The 17,513-nt window shown below is 45.7% G+C and overlaps 1 protein-coding gene across 3 annotated transcripts in view; it reads right to left on the bottom strand.

The window, feature by feature from the left end:
• Positions 1-7,813, bottom strand: part of PDZD2 (PDZ domain containing 2) — a 193,731-nt gene extending 185,918 nt beyond the window's left edge. For all 3 annotated transcript variants that reach the window (XM_068535191.1, XM_068535193.1, XM_068535194.1), the window contains exon 1: positions 7,341-7,813. The gene's annotated coding sequence lies outside the window, so the exon portion shown is untranslated. The remainder of the gene's footprint in view (positions 1-7,340) is intronic.
• Between the last annotated feature and the right edge of the window lie 9,700 nt (positions 7,814-17,513).

Raw genomic sequence — 17,513 nt, 5'->3', positions numbered from 1 at the left:
GGCATTTTAGAGCCAGACATGACAATCAAGATTTTGTATGAGAAAGAGATGGACACACACTATATCAGCCAGGGTTCCCAGCAGGAAACAGAAGACACACTCAAAAGGGCTGAACTAGAGAGAGTTTTATACAGGATTTACAGGGTGAAGCACCTAGAAACTAGCAACAGCTGGGAAACTATCACTACTACCTGCAGGTCTGAAGGGCAAGGGGAGAAACAGTGTGAGCTGGAGCCATGAAAGTGAGCTGTCCATAAGTGCTTAGAAGAAATCAGTCATTGTCAGGACCTCAGCAAGGTTGAGGGGACAGCAGTGAGGAGGGTAAATACCCCGACACTCTCTCCTCCTGCCTTCCGATCCCCTGCCTGTGTCTCCCATTGCTGAACCCAACCAGAAGCAGGACAATGGAGTCCAGGTGTTGTAGTTCATAGATATAAGCCTCTTGGTACAGAGGAAGGCAGAGAATGAATGGAGGGGTTAGGGGAGGAAGGAGAACACACATACACACACGTATGCATACATGCATAGACACTGGAGATGTATTCGGGACAAGTATGTCTTTGACTTGTCCCAAACTGTAAAAAAAAAGAAAAAAAAAGAAAAAATGTAAAGAAAAAAATCTAGAAAATATAAAAAAAGAAAAAAATCTAGAAAAAATCTAGGAAACAAGATTATTTATCTTACCAAAGGATCTCACCATAGGACTAATCTAAATTTAAACATCAAGGTCTTCTAACATATCTCAGGTATAATTTATACAAACAGAAACGTTTTAAACTGCAAGTAACATCTACAAGATGCTCATATTGACGCCCGGTGTGTTTGTTTACTTAGGGCCTAACAAGGGAAACTGTTAAGAAGACAACCCACCAGACAAAATTGTCTAAATTTTCCTTAATCCTCTTCCCTCACCCCACCCCCAATTTCCAAAGATAAAACAGACTCCAAAGTTTGCACGCGAACACATTTTTCCGTTTATATTTTCTATCAGTTGGCAATTAAAACAAGAATCCCAGAGGTCAGCCAAAAGTCTTAAAAAACAAATGAAAGAGTCAGATATATTATCTCTGGATTCAAAAGTGCAAAACGACCTGTTATGAGAAACCACCTGGAAAACGGCACTTGGCAGGCCGCGTTTCAGAGATCCACAGTTCAAACGGTAATTCCCTGCCAACTAACGCTTAACCTTTAACAGAGACCCTCGGAGAAAGTTCTAGCAGTATGGAATATTGAAGCCTTTGTAACGCCATCTGCTTTTACGCAGAGTACCGATGATGGTAACGGGAATCTGGAGCTGGGACGAGGATTAGGATTGCTCCTCGGGGTGGCAGAGGGTGAGGAGAGTAATGTGTGAGGGAGGGCGGAGGAAGAGGAGAGTTAAAAGATGTCTCCTGGTCACCTCCCAATTAGGGACCACATGTCTGAGATTTCTCAGGATGGTCCCCGTCTCAGATACCCTAGGCCATACTACTTACATGTCCAATCCTGGGGAAATAGTTAAACAAATTATGGTCCTTTAACTTGATGGGGAAATATGTTGCCATTAAAATTAATGAGTCAGTAATGACTGAAAAATCCTTGAGTTTATTCACTCACAGTGACATTTGAATCCCTACTGCACACTACAGATGGTGTAAGGGTGCTCAGGCTGTAATGATGAATTATATAGCATGAAACATACATGTTATATAACACAGAATGACCTCCAGGACCAGACTGCCGACATCTGAATCTCTGCTCCACCACTGAAAAGCTGGACGACCTTGAGCAGTTTCCCTAAATACCGTGTGCCTCAAGTGATCTCCATTGTAAGACAGGGATAATAGTGGTACCTTCTACATAGGATTGTAGTGAGGATAAGTTCACATGTGTAAAGCTTGTAACAGTGCAAGTAGTAGGTAATCAATAAATCTTAGCTATATTACAATATGAAGTGCCTGTCCTTACAGTCTTGGTTTAGTAAGAGATGCAGATACAAACAGGAAAATGATGGTATAATGGTAAGCGCAATCAAAGGCTTCCCCTCAGGCTAACATTATACTGGGAATGGAAGAGATCAGGAGGGCCTCCTGTTCATAAAAATAAAGACAGTGCGTCTTTGCCACTTGAGTCAGACAGGAGAAAACAGGAACGGTCAGTCTACTTTCTCCCGCATTCCACTGAGCACTTCCGGAGTTTATTTCATCGTCCAAGCTTCCCCAAGTCTGGGGTGCACGAAAGACAAAGGGTGGAAGACGGAGGAAATGATACCAAGTGTCCGGACAGACCTGCCAGCCTCCACCACCGAGGGAGTGAGTGGTACGCACTTGGCTTTTTCACAGGCTGGAGTGCATGGGGTTTCCTCGTGGCCTCCTCATTTTAAGAACAGTGTTCATTTCTGGGACAGCCCCAAGACGTTCTCTCGCTGGGATCGGCTAGCAATCTCCAAAGCAAAGGAATCCACTTTTCTTCTCAAAATGTCTCATTGGTTATTCCTTCCTTTGAAGTTGGAAGACAGAATTACTTTCATCTGCCTGGAAAATCAGCAGAGTAGAGAGGAATCCTGCTTGGAATCGGAATGAGGGATCGGGTAGCTCAGCTCTTCCTTAAGGTGAGCCCATGGTCTGCCTTCACTCCTTTTGGAAGGGAGACGCTGTGTAAATCAACATCCACCTGTATCAGTTTGGCAGCAAATGATACCAAAACCCGATTCAAAATAGCTTGAACAAGGAGGAAATAATCATCTCACATGACGGGAAGTGCAGAGAAAGATGGTGCTTCTGGACGACTCTCTGGGATCTACCCTCTCATGCATGTTGGTCTCATCCTAAGGCTGGTGGCAAGATGCCTACAGCCGTTCTAGACAGCAGTGTACCAAGGAAGCAAAGGGTTCATTTGGTTTTTTGTGTTTTTTTCTTTGTAATGAGCAAACCTTCCCCAGAAGCTCTATAAGAGACATTCCTTCACACCTCATTGTGCAGACTTGGATCACATACTCTTTCCTACACTTGTCTCTGGGGTGTGGAATGGAGGTATCACAATTGGAGTGAACTAATCGCCTCAGATAATGGATGCTGCTGGGTCCATGTGACCACTGAGCCTGCAATGGGCTTCTGGCGAGGACAGAAGAAGGAAATGAACATGAATATATTCAGAGGGGTCAGCGTGCTGTACGGTTATTCTCACAGACAGAATTCGGATAAGCCACAGCATCAAACACATTCAGAAGTGCCTCTGCCTGATACTCCACACCTACAAAGAAGAAGAATCACTGACCTGATAGAGAAGATGCTAACATACCTGGTATAAATGCCCAAGAACCACTCTATTCAGGGCCTGGACATTTATAATGATTATTGTTGAGTTGACAGTGTATCGTGGCCTGTTAGCATTCTGTCCCAAGTGGGCACCTGCGGCAGAGGGGTATAAATACAGAAGGAAGAACTGAGAGGAGGAGGGAGGGTCACTCGCCAGTCTCTCAGAGACAAAGAGAACAGAAGAAACAATGACTGCAACAAAATCTTTGGAAGCTGGGAAGTGGTCTAACCCGTGGTAACTGACTTAACAGACAAAAGAAAGCTGAAACCTAGCACAGCAGGATGGGAAGCCTGGAAGCAGGCAGGGACTCATGCCACAGAGTTCCAGGGTCTCTGGAATTGGGGGCACCAGGCACTGAGGGGGTCAGGGGCCCAAAAGCAGTAGGGCTGGCTGCGAGACTGTGCCTGAAGCTGTCAGACCCCAGGTCACCCCTCTCAGTCCTGGCTCCCAAGTGACTGCCTACATTGAGACCTGTTTGCTCTGTTGAATCAGAACAACTGTGGAATCCAAGACACTAAGTGTAGCTGAGGCAAGGGGTGTGCTTTAAAAACAGGGAAATCAGAGAAGGTCTCCATACCAAATGCTAGACTCCTGGTCTCGGTCCGAGTCTGGCTCACAGAACGCGGCAGTCACCAATTCCCCTCGGTATGGGGATTTCTCTTCCCCTCGTCAGTTTCCTTTGAGAGGAAAGACCTTCCACCAACAGGTGGAAATCCTCCAGTGAAACCATTCAACAGGACAATTCTACAGCAGAAGTGCTCAGGGCTGGCCACACATGTGACTCACCTGGGGAGCTCTTGATAATCACCGCTACCTGGGCCCTAGCAAGATCCTACATCATTCAGTTACTTGGCAAATCTAAATGGAAAGTTTACTGTGTGCCAGGAATTGTTCCAAATTCTGAAACACTGTTCTAGGTGTTCTTCTTGGTAAGGTGGAACTATTCCTGGGTATCAGCCCCATCCAGATATGCAGACCTTCGTTAACTTTTCAGTAGTCAGTTCCAGATTATCAGACATTTGAGGAAAGCCTTTAACATGTAAGAGACTTAAAAACAAAAACAAAACAAAACAAAAACTAAGAGGAAAATCAGAGGAAAAGAAACAGAACAGGGAGTAGAGGGAAGCTTCTAAGAAACTGCCACTGAGATCCTCAGAGAACTGAAAAGCTTTTCATCAGTGAAATGAGAACAGGAGGTTATAAAAAGAAAAATTTGGAGATTTTTAAAGAGCTCTTGGAAATTAGAAATTTGATGGCAGGCATCGACATTCAATGTATGGGTTGGAAGAGAAAATGAGGAAATTTCCCAGGAAGTAGAATTTGTTTTTAAAGGAGATAGAAAATATAACAGAAAAAGTAAGAAAATTAGAGAGTCAATCTATGAGGGCCCCCTTTCAACTTAATACGTGTTCCAGAAGAGAAGGAGAGAAATCATTTTTTTTTTAATATTCCAGAAAATGGTTTAGAACTGAAGGACATGAGTTTCCAGATTAAGAAGGTCCAATGAAAGCCAATAAATGGATGAAAAAGACTCACGGCAAGGTATATTATAATGAGATATCATTACAGAGAGAAAGGACATTACAAAGACAAGACACTCTTTCAGAGAAGGGGAAATGATTATATTCAAAGCATCAGGAGTTAGAATGACAGACATCTCAATGGCAATACTGAACCTGGAAGAGCACCGCTTTCGAAATTCAGAAAAAGATTTCCAATGTAGAGTTCATACCCCAGTAAACTATCAGTCAAACTTGGAAGATCTCAAAAAGTTTATCTCCCGTGTACTCTTTCTCAGGAACTTCTAGAAGATGTTTTACCAGCAAGATATCAGAAACAAAGAAAGAGGAAGATAAGGGTCTACAAAACAGGTGATGCCGCATGAGAAAGAGCAAAATGAATCCCTGGTATGACGATGAAAGGGGATTCCGGGATAATGCTGTGCCTCGGGTCCCAAGAGCAGCAAATCCAGAGCGAAGGAGGCCAGAGGGCTCTGCGAGGGGGATGAACCAGGAGCAGGACGCACCTGCTATTTAGAAACGCGCACAGAGTTGAAGCAGTTGCCTCTGGGGCACCGGAGCTGAGGTTGGTGAGAGGTGGGCCGAGTGAGTGCTGTTTCTAGTTACAAGCCTTGTAGAACTATCTGGCTTTAAAATTATGTATATGTACAGCTTTGATAAGGAAGGAAGGGAAGCTCAGGCAATGAATCAGATTCCAGAATGAAAGCCCAGGCAAAGATCAGGAGAACCCGCTTCTAGGAGGCAGCCAAGGTACTCGGTTTCTCTGGGAAACAGAGAAGAGTTGATGAAGGCAGCAAAGGCTGAACACCTGGCAGAGCAGGTGAGACGAGAACTTGATGGCCCGGGAAAACAGGCAGGAATGGGGTCACTATTTCCATTCAAGGAAACAATTCTTAAGTGTGACCTGCCTGGAGTTACGGAGATCAGTAGGAACAGAGGATTAAAGGGAGTTGTGCGTGCCAAGTGTGGTGTCAGGCAACTTACGGAAGAGAGAAGGCAAACAGAAAGGCAGTTTTGGAACACCTTACTGCTCTTTAGGCCGGCTGTCTTCCTTTCCCCCTAGATTAGGAAGAGATTGACTCTATCTCCTCAGACAATTATGCCCAGCTGCGCTGGCTCACAGAGATCAAGGCTGAAAGCACACGGGCAAGCCTGAAACCCTGAGTCCGCGTAGGTTTCCCCATCACTTTCCCTGGTACATCCTATTTCTGTTTCTTCTGTGTGTGACACACTCTGAGCACTCTTTTCTTTCCTTTAGAACCGGGCACTGGCCTGGTTTCCCAAAGCCCACCCTACTCACGGGTCCCCAGGGCAGCACCTGAGGGACAGTGGGTTTGGCTAGCAGTCCTGAAGGCAACTAACTGTGGGTGGGTCCTGTTAACTTTGTTAACACCTCAGCAAGAGATGAGTGCCACGTTCGTCTACAGGTTAGTGGGGATATGACTGCCAGATGAACTTTTGGTGGTAGGGAGATCCCCTTGTACCTTACTTTTCAGTTCATTTGCAAAGTGAATTCAGAGTTGCAAAACAGTATAGGAGTGCGAAGTCTGAAAGTACTATATTTTATGTGTATTTAAAGATACTTCTACATTATTTAGAGTTTATGCCACTCGCCTTACCATATGAAACTCAGCCTGACCTATTTTTATGAAAAGCGTTTACTATTTACATTCACGGAATCTATTCCCCAGGAATTGGTTCCCAGGGTGACAGCTGTAGTTCCCTCCTCTTTACCCCCCCCCATCTCATGAGACAAAATTTGACTTAATTTCACTCCTAGTGTTTACAAACTGCTTACTAGAGAATTGCGGCATGACGGAAAATGTCATTCTTTCCGCAAACAGCCTTCATCTTTAAAATCTTTGATTTGTGGATACTACAACCAAAACATTGTGTGAATCAGGGGTGGGGGAGTTGTCCAAGCAGCCTGTTAAGTAGTTTAGGGCCAAGATCTGTCCCCAGAGAAGATTATGATCACGGAGGGATCATAAACAGTTCCTGCTGGTAGAAGCCGCAGCTTTTCTCTACCCCAGATTCATCCCCTGCTAGTCACAGGGAGAAGCGGGCGGGGCGGGGGATAAAGACACAGTAACAGCTGCCTGGGGTGCTGGACACCGCCTCTCCCTTCTTGGGCTTCGGCACCTCTTCTCCGAGGTGACTGTAAGAAGCGTGGCTCTGGAGCCCCTCCGGACTTGTGCCTGGTTCCCCCAACCCCCCAGCGCTCCCCGCCCCGCCGCTCACACATACTCCGGGCGCCTCCTTCCGTCTAGTAATCGACAAACCAGTTCCATGTCGGTTACTCCTCCCAAGGAGCACAAACCATCTCTAAACACGCAAATCCCCCAATTCAAAAACAAGACACCCAAGTGATCTGCGAGATGAATACCGCGGGCGTTAGCTGGCTGCCGCGTTTCTCGGAGGCTGTGGCTCAATTTCCACATCTGTGCATGCAGCCTCAATCTGCACCCCAGCCCGGATCGGATGGGGACGCCTGAGCTTTTTGTTTGCTAAGCCGATTCCTACCTCCAGTTGTGAAGTCACCTTCCGGGGGGCGGGGGGGGGGTCTCCTCTCGACGCCTTCGGTGGAGGCTCGGTCAGGAGCAGCTGGCCCCGGGTAATCCTCCCGGGCTGGGCTCACACGCCCCGGGGCCGAGCCTGAGCCTAATCACCTGCTGGCCGCGGGCGGGGCTGCTCAGCGCGGGCGCCCGGCCTGGGACGCGGCTCCCCGGGGCGCCCCCCGACGGTCCTTCAGGAGCATGGCTGCTGCAGGAGTCCCTACTGCTAGCCTGCGAGCGCTGCAGGTCTGTGGGAGGATCCCCGCCTCCCTCCTCCAGCCCCGGTTGGGAGGTTATGAAAAGACTGTGATGGAATCCCGGCTCGGCTCGTCACTTCCCTGCTCACTTGTCAAAACTCACGGCATTCCAGAACCCCTTCCCCGGTCACTCCCCTCGCAGGGAAAAAGGAAACCGCCCCGGAGAGGTTTCAGGGAGTTTGGGGTTTCTGACGCAGACACCTCTGCTTGTATCAACTGCTGCGGCGCTTCCAGCGGTAACTGGGAGCGGGTTTGAGGAGAAGACGCCCTACCCAGCTACCCTCGCCCGGTCAAAAGTTCTCCCTCCAGCCGCCGCGAGAAGCTCCACCTCCCCGACATCAATTCATTTCATAACCACTCCGTTTCATAATCAGCAGCAGCACGGATTCTTACTGGGGGTGGGGTGGGGTCAGGGGGAGCCCGAAACTAGAATCACAACCGTCACACGCCGGGCAGGGTATCAGACAACTTTCCAGAGGGCTGCAGTCAGATTCTTTCTGCTGGAGAAACCAAATTTACCACTGCTGAATTACAATCGCCGGTGACCGCACAACTGAAGCATTTCCTTTATACCTTCTCCCGCTCCCGCGCCCCTCCCGTCTTCTGCGTGGTTCAGTCAACAAGTCATCCCCCAGAGAGGCATGAATGGGCTTGGGCCGCGCAGCCATATCTCCAGCTGCAAACTGATGAGGAAGCCCTACCCACGAGGCCGAATTGTTTACATCACACCCTCTGAGGGCTTCCTGTCTTAAATTAATGGGAATACAAAGAAGACAGGAAAAGAGTGCTTGCTTTTCTTAGAGCAGGGATGGGGGCTGGCAGAGGGGGGGGTGCCCCTCATCTCACTGCGAAGAGGTTGCTTTTCAAAACTTCAATTGTATTTCATTCCTTTTTCCCACTTTGAACACTTGTTGAAAAGGAAAAGCATCGCTGTGCCAAACCTCAAACCATTAAGGAACTTCTGCTCAAAACACATTTTCACCTAGCTTGGAAAGGGATCCAGGTTGGAGCTCGCAGGGGGAGCTAGAGGTATGGGGACTGCCTGTGGTTGAAGGGCACAGATCTCCCCACAGCCTGAAGCCCTGCACCACACAGGCACCCACACTCACCCCACGCCTTGGGGTTCATGCCGGATTCTTGCCCCAGTCCCACTCTCCACCCCTGTGTCTCTAAGCTATGGGTCTCTTCCTGGGCATCCCGCAGCTCTGCAATGGACAGATCTGGTAGAATTCAAAGCAATTAATTAAAAAGGAGGAGGCAAAAGAAGGCTTCCATTCTCGGGACCATTATTGCCACTGGAAAGGGTAATTAGAGTCTGGGAGGGGCCAACCCACGTCCAGGCTGGCCTGGACATCTACCCACTCTCGGAGGCAGCCCGCAGAGCACATGGTAAATAATTACCATAATCGCCAGTCCTGAAATTACCCCCAGTTGCTTCATTCAGGTTGGCACAACAGCAAACCCAGACACAGGCAGGAATGCCAGGCGGTGGCGTTCCTCCTTTGGAAGTACTAGTAGGGAACAAAACCCCAGGATAAAGTATATCTCAAAGTGGTATGGCATTGCAACCAACAATGACAATGGAGTTTAGGAGAACAGTACACATGCCCAGTGAGAACAAGCTCTGCAAGCCAGTCCTCAAAATACTGCAATTCCTGGGTCAAAGCAAGTTAGACTGATGATTTTAGAAAGAGCCAAGTGTATCAGAACTCTCTAACAGAAAGTGACTGCCTTACAAATATTATAAGGGTCCCAGTGAATGTTAGTTCCTCCCTACTTCCCCTTTTCCTCTCTTCTGCCAGGAGGTGGTAGTCCTGGTGGATTCATTAGCATACTTTTATGTGGCATCTTGGTATCTGATAAGTTTTACGGAAATTAGTTTCAAATTGAATAATCTTCGAATAATTTCAGAAGGGCTCCCTTTCTTGGTTCTGATTGCTTCCTCCGCCGACAGTTTTCTTCTAACTTTCTCTACTCCTTCCATCTGGTATGTAATTTATGATGTGCAAATCAATGCTGATTTTAAGCTTAACGCAAATAAATATTCCCCTCTTCCTCCACCACTCTGTGCCTAAGCTCAGTTTAGGGTGTGTATGTGCTGAGAATTAAAATCTGACCACATCTGTATAATATCTTAATTTCAGGAAAGCTTTTGAATGCATATGACATTCTCATCAGCAGGCCAGAAAGATATGATCTGGTCTGTCTTTTCCCTCACTGGGTTTCACTGCAGACTGGAAAAGAGATCACTGGCTCAGTAAACATAAGGGTGCTTAAAATGTGGCCTCCAATTTTATCCTAGGTCTGGCTTAAATAATACTTAAAATTGCTATATGCACACCCAGAGCCTACAAGTAATATTAATTTGAATGGGAATTGCCGATATGCTAAGAGAATCCAAATTGGCTTCAACACATGAAGGAAATGTTTCATGAAAAACAGTTTCAAGTTCAGCATGACGGCTGATTACAGAAGTAGTATCCTGAGGGGTGATGATCAAAATGGCAGGCATAAACGGGGCTTAATATCTAGATTGGAGAATAACTGACAAGGATGTGAGGATCACAGATGATTGTGCATTTAATAGGAAGCTGTGTGTTTTACTGATAAGAAATAGGCAACATAGCAGTGGGGTGAATTCAGTTGGTGGGAGTCTGACATGAAAGGAAAAGTGTCTCTCCCCATTTCTCTCTCCCCCATAATAAGGAATTTGGCAGCGGATAGACTCTTAATAGGGTGGTAGGTCCAGTCTGAGGCCCCTTATTTTAAGGGCAACGTGGAGACACTGGAAAGGTTCCAGAGGAAAACCAAAATGATTAAAGAGACAGAAAATAGAACCTATGAGGGAAGGTTAAAGGATTTGGAGTTGTTTAGTCTAGAGTGAAAAACTGCCTAAAGGCAAACTTAACAGTCTTCTCCTCCCACTTGAAAGGTTATTACAAAGAGGACACAGACCAGCTGTTCTTCATCTCTACAGAAGACAGAAGAGGTAAGAGACTCAAAATGCAACACTAAAATTTGGGTCAGACACAAAGAAGACACGCTTGATGCTAATGGTCTCTGACTTGACATTGACATCACTGTGCAATCTTCACCTCTCAGACTCCATCCCAGTGATAGTCTTGTGTGTTTAGGCAGAAGCCAGGCTGGAGAACTCCTTTCCTTCCCTGTTAGGGCTGCAGTAGTCCTCATGACTCCATTGAATGGGGGGGGGGGCGATGATTCTAAGCATACATGTTCCCTAATTCAGAAACACGGTGCCAAAAGAATATAATTCTCTCTTAAAACATATGCCCACATCTCATCGGACCTTTGTTTATTGGGTGGGTATCTCTAAAAATATGCCCAGCTTCAGACATTGACAAGCATATTTTATAGATTCACTCCTCTATATTGTTTCTATATACAGGCGGCATTACTTTTTTTTTTTTGCAGTGCCACACGTGGGATCTTAGTTCCCCGACCAGGGATTGAACCCACGGCCCCTGCATTGGAAACACAGAGTCTTAACCACTGGACTGCCAGGGAAGTCCCAGGACAGCATTACTTTTTGTTTAGTGAGCACACAAATATTAGTTGATGATAATAATGATAATAATAGCTACGAATTATTAAACTCTTCCTATAATTATGTTGGGCACTGTGCTAGCTACTTTATGTAGATTGTCTATCTCATTTATTTTTTGCAGTAGCCCTGTGCAGTGGATATAATTATTAGCCTTATTCTAATACAAGGAAACTGAGTCACAATGAGGTTAAGTAACACAGCTAGTAAATGTTGGAGTCCCAATTCAAACCCATTTAGTCTGAATCAAAAGGGTGTGCTTAACCGTTACACCACTGCCTCTCATTCATTATTTTTAGCTCTTGAGAGGGAGGAAACATTGCAAAAAGAAGTATTTATTCTTGTTGGCCCAGACTGATTAAAAACCAAGTCCTCTACAGGTTTACATTGCCTGGGAAGCACAGTTGTATTTTTCCCAGCATAGCAGAGGAAGGAAGGACTGACTTTGCCTTTTGATCAGAAGTATGCCTTGCTCTCTCCCACAAAGCTAAAAATCGAATCAAAGTACATCTCTATTTTATTAATTAGAAACACTTAGCTATTCATCTATACTCTAATTTTGCTTATAGTAAGTGTTCCATGACTGTTGAATGAATGAATACAAATGTAGTATGACTTTGATGCTTTAAGGCAAACTGAGCTGAATTGAGTTTTTCCAGCATGCTGGTGATCAAGGCTCTGGTGGGTCATTTCTGTGGGCCTCTTATCAGATGTTCCTTAAGAGTCTTAAAATCCAACTGTTTCCTTTAATTCAGCATCCATGAGAAAGGCATATGTACGGGTTGCATTTTCCCAGCGTCAACTACTTTTAGAGCAAGAAAAGATTTTTAGTGGGGTTTATTGAGTGCTGTTGTATATCAACAGTAGATGATTCATAAGTGAAACAGACATCAAAATGATTTTTAGAAAGGCAAACGAACCACACACAAACAAAAAATTAAAAGCCTTGATCCAAATTACGCCAAAGGACAGATATTTTCCCATTAGGACAATTTATCCTGAGTCTATAAACAGAGAGGGGCATAATTACCCAAGTGTTTGCTAACAGATCTAAACCTTATGTAGCTATAAAAAGCTGGAGAGAGGAAGGAAGAGGAAATTCCCAGAAGAAGATCCCCCACCACATCCAGGGCCATCAGATCTCCATAAATACAAAGCCCAGCCGTGGTACCAAGTGGAGCATGAGAAGGAACCTCAGGATTTTAACACAAGCCACAGAAATAACTTTGAATTGTCTTAAAACTAAACAGTGACAATTCTATCCAATAAACTTTCAGCCGACACATGGGCAGAGGGGTGACTTACTGGCATTCCAGATGTAGTTGATAGAAACGTGATGCCCAGAATAAAAAAAGGTATTCAGTAAATGTTGATTGAAGGGATGGATGAGTGAATGAATGTCTGAACAGATGTCCAAGCTGCCTCTTCCCCTCTTTGAATCTCTGTTGGAAAGATGTCTTCGATGCTTCAAACCCAAAGCGCCCACAGAGGTGTTGAACCATTTGAACTGGTACTCTAGGAAAAGGTCTAGAGCCAGAGACTGGTTTCCGACCCAAAGATACCAATTTATGATCTTGCCATGAACACAGGACGGGGGACTGCAATACCTGTGGAGCATCTTTGCAGGCCTTGATTCAAAAGCTCCCATTATTTACCGTATTTGAAGTCCAACACTTGAAGTCCAGCAGAATCAAGTACTAAGTTGCTAGCCATCTATTGAGCACTTACTGGATGCGGGACCTTGTTCTAAGCCCTTTATGTACTAACTCGTTAAATCCTTATTACAATCTTAAGACTATGTACTATTATTTACAACCCATCCTACAGGCAACAAAACTGGGCCAGAAGATTACCTAAATTAGTTCATGGTCACACAACTAGTGAGCAGAGGAACTGGAACTCAAAAAGATTGCATCTGGAACCAGCTCTTCTTCGTAACTGCTGTCCAATGCTACCCATCCAAATCTTACCTCCTGTCACTGCTCAACACAAATTCACTATCCAAGTCAAAGTGTTTACCCACAGACATTCAAAGAGCATTCTAACCTCTGCAGGATGTGACCCATGACTCCCCTAGTGCACCTCTCTCCTGCGTGCCCTCATCACTTATTCTGCAACGAACACAACTGTAACTTATTTGATTCATATCACATCTCTCCAGCTAGGTATTAGGTTCCTTGGAGTTAGGACAATGTGTTGCATGGCAGTCTGGGGATATAGTACAATAAGGAAGACCTAGATTTAAAGTCCAAATCCCATAATTATTACCCATGGAACTCTGGGTAAGTCATTTAACACTTCCTATTCTCGTATTCAAACTATATTCCTTACGGGCTTGCTGAAAAGGGGAGATTAAATGAGAAAATGAAGCATATAGTATAGGACGATGCCTGATGGTGTAAGCCAGTGATTTTCAACCAGCAGCTATTTTGACCCCCCAAGAAACATTTGGCAGTGTCTGGAGATATTTTTGATAGTCACAGCTGTGGGGAAGGGTGCTACCGGCATCTAGTAGGTAGAGCTCAGCAATGCTGCTAAACATCCTACAAAGCACGGGGCAGGCTCCCGCAACAAAGGATTATCCATCCAGAATGTCAGTAGCAAGAGTACTGAGGTTGAGACACCCCACTGCGAGCTATTAAAAATTTATCAACAATAAAAGTTCCCATTCTCTCTCCTTTCCTTATTTTTCACGGTACTGTGCTTCTGGGAGGTGTTCTGTAAATCTTTGTTGGGTAAACCTTTGGACAAATGGGTAAGTGAATGTATGAGTTCTAAGATACTTTGCTAGTAAACACTTGAGAGTGTGGTCTAGTCATGGCAGGGGTTCAAGTGGGAGTTAATTAACCTAGAACCAGAACCTTCAAATATCCATGCACAATGAAAGGAATCTGAAAATCTGAAATAAACCCAATATAATACTGGGGGCCTGAGCCCAGTGAAAGTGATGTCAACGTTGGTCCTAGGAAAGCTGGAGAACTTAGACAAAGGCCAGCTCCTCCTCACTGGTGGCTTCCCAAGTGATTTGACTATCAGCCTACAAATGCTCCCTCATCTGACTCTATTTTCTACCCCAAAGATACAGTAAAACAGCCAGAAGGCCATGGAAGAGTTTATTCAACTCTCTACCCTAGGCCATCACCCATCCGCCCCTGCAGCAACCACACACAACCTGGGGCCCAATCAGGTGAACTCTCATCTAGAACATGGATTAAAAAACACAGTGGAAGCAAAAAGGGCATGTAGTGATTACCTGAGGTCTTCAACAGGTTCAGTAAGATCGGTCGCAAGAAATGGAAACCCAAGAATAAAAGCCTACACTCCTGGATATAGCATAAATCACATTAACACAAACCAGAAAACCAAAAGATCCCTTCCATCTCCTATTCTCTAGACTTGGTGGCAACATCTGCTTCTTAAGTTCTTAAGAAGAATTTAAGAACTCCCAGTCTTTTATAGTCAGAATCCATGAATGATTCTAGTGTGGTTGGATATGAGAAAATCTAAAACTTAATTTGAGTTTCCAGGCATCTTTAAGCATATCTGGGATATGAACTAAATACCTGAACTAAATTACCCGCCCAGAACTGTAAGAAAGATCTTGCCTTGGGCACCTAACACATCTAAGCTGGGATTGTCCTCCACACTCTAACCACCTTCCCGAATCACCTCTAATCAATTCCTATTCACCTCTCTGGGCTCAGCTCAGACATCACCTCTGGGGATCCCACCCTGACCCTCCCCTGGAATATATTTGAGGCCCTCCTTGCAGCTTCGATAGCATCCCCACTGCCCATTCACCTGTCTGATTACCCTTACAGACTGTGGCCTTGTTTACTATTTTATTCCCAGGGCCTAGCACTGGGCCTGGAACATACAGGTGCCCAATAAATAGTTGTTGAATGAATGAGTATAAAACATTCATTCCTGGGACTTCCCGGGCAGTCCAGTGGTTAAAATTCCCCGTGCTCCCACTGCAGGGGACATGGGTTCAATCTCTGGTCAGGGAACTAAGAACCCGCATGCCGTGCGGGGCGGCCAAAAACAAAAACAAAAACAAAAACAAAAAACATTCATTCCTGAAACTACTTATTGAGTGCCTACTGTGAATCAGGTATTGGCTTAGGCACAGGGAAAACAACTATTACTATCTTAGTATTAACAACAACAACAGTAAAAACTATTGTAGCTAATGTTTATTGGGCATTTACTGTATACCAGGGATCATGCCAAGCTCTTCTCTGTATTGTCTTTTAAACCTCCCCCCCATACCCATATGGCAGATACTATTATTATTCCCACTGTACAAATGAAAAAAGATGCCAAGCCACTCTTATGGACCTTAATGGGAAAGAATCTCTGACGTTTAAGTTCTTTCAGGTCTATTTACATGGGCTTAACTCACATCAACTAAGAAAAGGTTACCTGTAATTCACTCATGAGCTTTGCTTATGTCTGTCCCTTGCCTGGAAAGTCCCTATCCATTCTTCATATTGTCTGAGATTTATTTTAAAATATTTTGGTATAGGCTATCAAGTGATGACAACTGTAATCTACACTCCAGAGGCTGTGAGCTGGCATTTGAAGGATACTTATCAAAGTCCATCCAGCAGCAGACATCTGAAATGTCACTACCTAAATCTGCAGCACAAGGTTCTGCAGCTACTGAAATGAAGGTTAGAAATATTGTTTTTCCTCTGTGGAATGAGAAATTTTTAAGATAAGTTGGTTAGAACGGTTCGTACAGCCAGCTCTGTCGCTGCCTGCTGAGCTGTAAGAGTCCAGGGTGTGGTGCTTCGGCGGTGGCACTCCATATGTCTGGGGTCCTCCCAGTTAACAGAGGATTCTGTCACTGGGCCTGATGATAAAATCAGGTGATTCTGCCCACAGAGGACTACTGCATGCCCTTCAGAGTGAACCTGCTGGGAAGGGGCCCAATGGAGCGCCTACAAGAACAGCAGGGGAGATGCACCAAATTTATCCAGGCAGGTGGTAGGACTATTTCTGTGCCTGCTTGCTAATACCTGCTCTAAGTATGGCAGGAGTCAAAGACTTGCTTTCATGGTAACCTACCACCTGGCACTGAGGCTGTAGCGTTCTCAAGCTTTCCTGATAATAGGAAGCTACTGATGTTTAACAAAAGAACCTGACAACTGTGAGCAGCCAACTGGCTCGGGCAACACCCTCTCCCCTACCCTGGTCTCTTGAGAACATCCGACACTAAGCTCAAAATCCCCCGCTGCTGCAAAGGCCGTCTTGATGACTCATCTCCACTCAGGAGCTCTGAGGAACCCTCTAGTTGCCTGCACACAGCGGAGATCCTTTTGATAGACTCCAATCACCTAAGGTAACCTGGACGAGTCTCTTCCAACACCCTGAAAAAGTCTAATTTAGCAAATGAGTTTACTTTAGGGTATGAATTATCGAGCCAAGGGCCACACTAGGTGCTGAGAAAACACTGATGAGCGGCACTGACCGTGGGCCCAGTGAGCTTAGAGATGGTGGCAGGACAAACATAGCAACAGGCGTTAGTTCCAATGCAGCGTGGGCTAACTGCTAAGTTCAGGGGCTATGAGAAGTCCATCAGGGACACCTAATTAGACCTGGAAGGTCAGGGAAGGCCTCCAGAAGACGTGACTGGAAGCTGAGCCATGGGGATGAGCAGGCATTAGCACGATGAAGAAAAGACTCCAGGAGGAGGAACTGCCAAGGGAAAAGGTCCAGAGCACAGACACGGGCGCCATGCTCTGAGTTCACAAAGGTTCAGCCTGGCTGCAAGTGGGGTCGGCTGGAGGTGGAGTGAGGAGAGTGGAAAACTGGACGGGGGCTGGAGAAGCAGGGCTTTGTGAGGAAGTGGTTTGGGCTTCATTCCTGAAGGGCTTTTGGCAGAGGAATGCATGAACAGATTTCCACGTCAGAATGATCATGCTGGCTCCGGGGAGACCAGTTGGACGGACGCATGGACAGGGGTGAGGGAGCTGTTGTACGAATCCAGGCAAGACAAGATGGCGCCTGGTCTCGGGGAGTCTCTGTGGGCCCGTACTTTCCCTATATCTGGGATGAAACTCCAGCATGGCTCTGTCTACAGCTCTCTGCCTCTGCTAGACTGTCAGTCCTTTGAGTGCAGAAATTGGAATTTACTCATCTCTGGAGCCTTAGTGCTCCCTGGGGATGAAAAACTCTCAGTAAGGGGTTGGTGGTGCCTTTTGAAGGACAGAATTCCTTAATTACAAAAATGATTTCCTTTTGCTGGGTTCCTCATCGCCAGACCCCCGCCGCCACCCCGCCTCGCTGCCTGTAAAAATCTCCTCAGCAACTA

This window comes from Eschrichtius robustus, chromosome 2 (assembly GCF_028021215.1).
Source record: "Eschrichtius robustus isolate mEscRob2 chromosome 2, mEscRob2.pri, whole genome shotgun sequence".
Taxonomy (NCBI): domain Eukaryota; kingdom Metazoa; phylum Chordata; class Mammalia; order Artiodactyla; family Eschrichtiidae; genus Eschrichtius; species Eschrichtius robustus.
The sequence above is the reverse complement of the archived record's forward strand: the minus strand, read 5'-3'. Positions and strand labels throughout refer to the sequence as shown.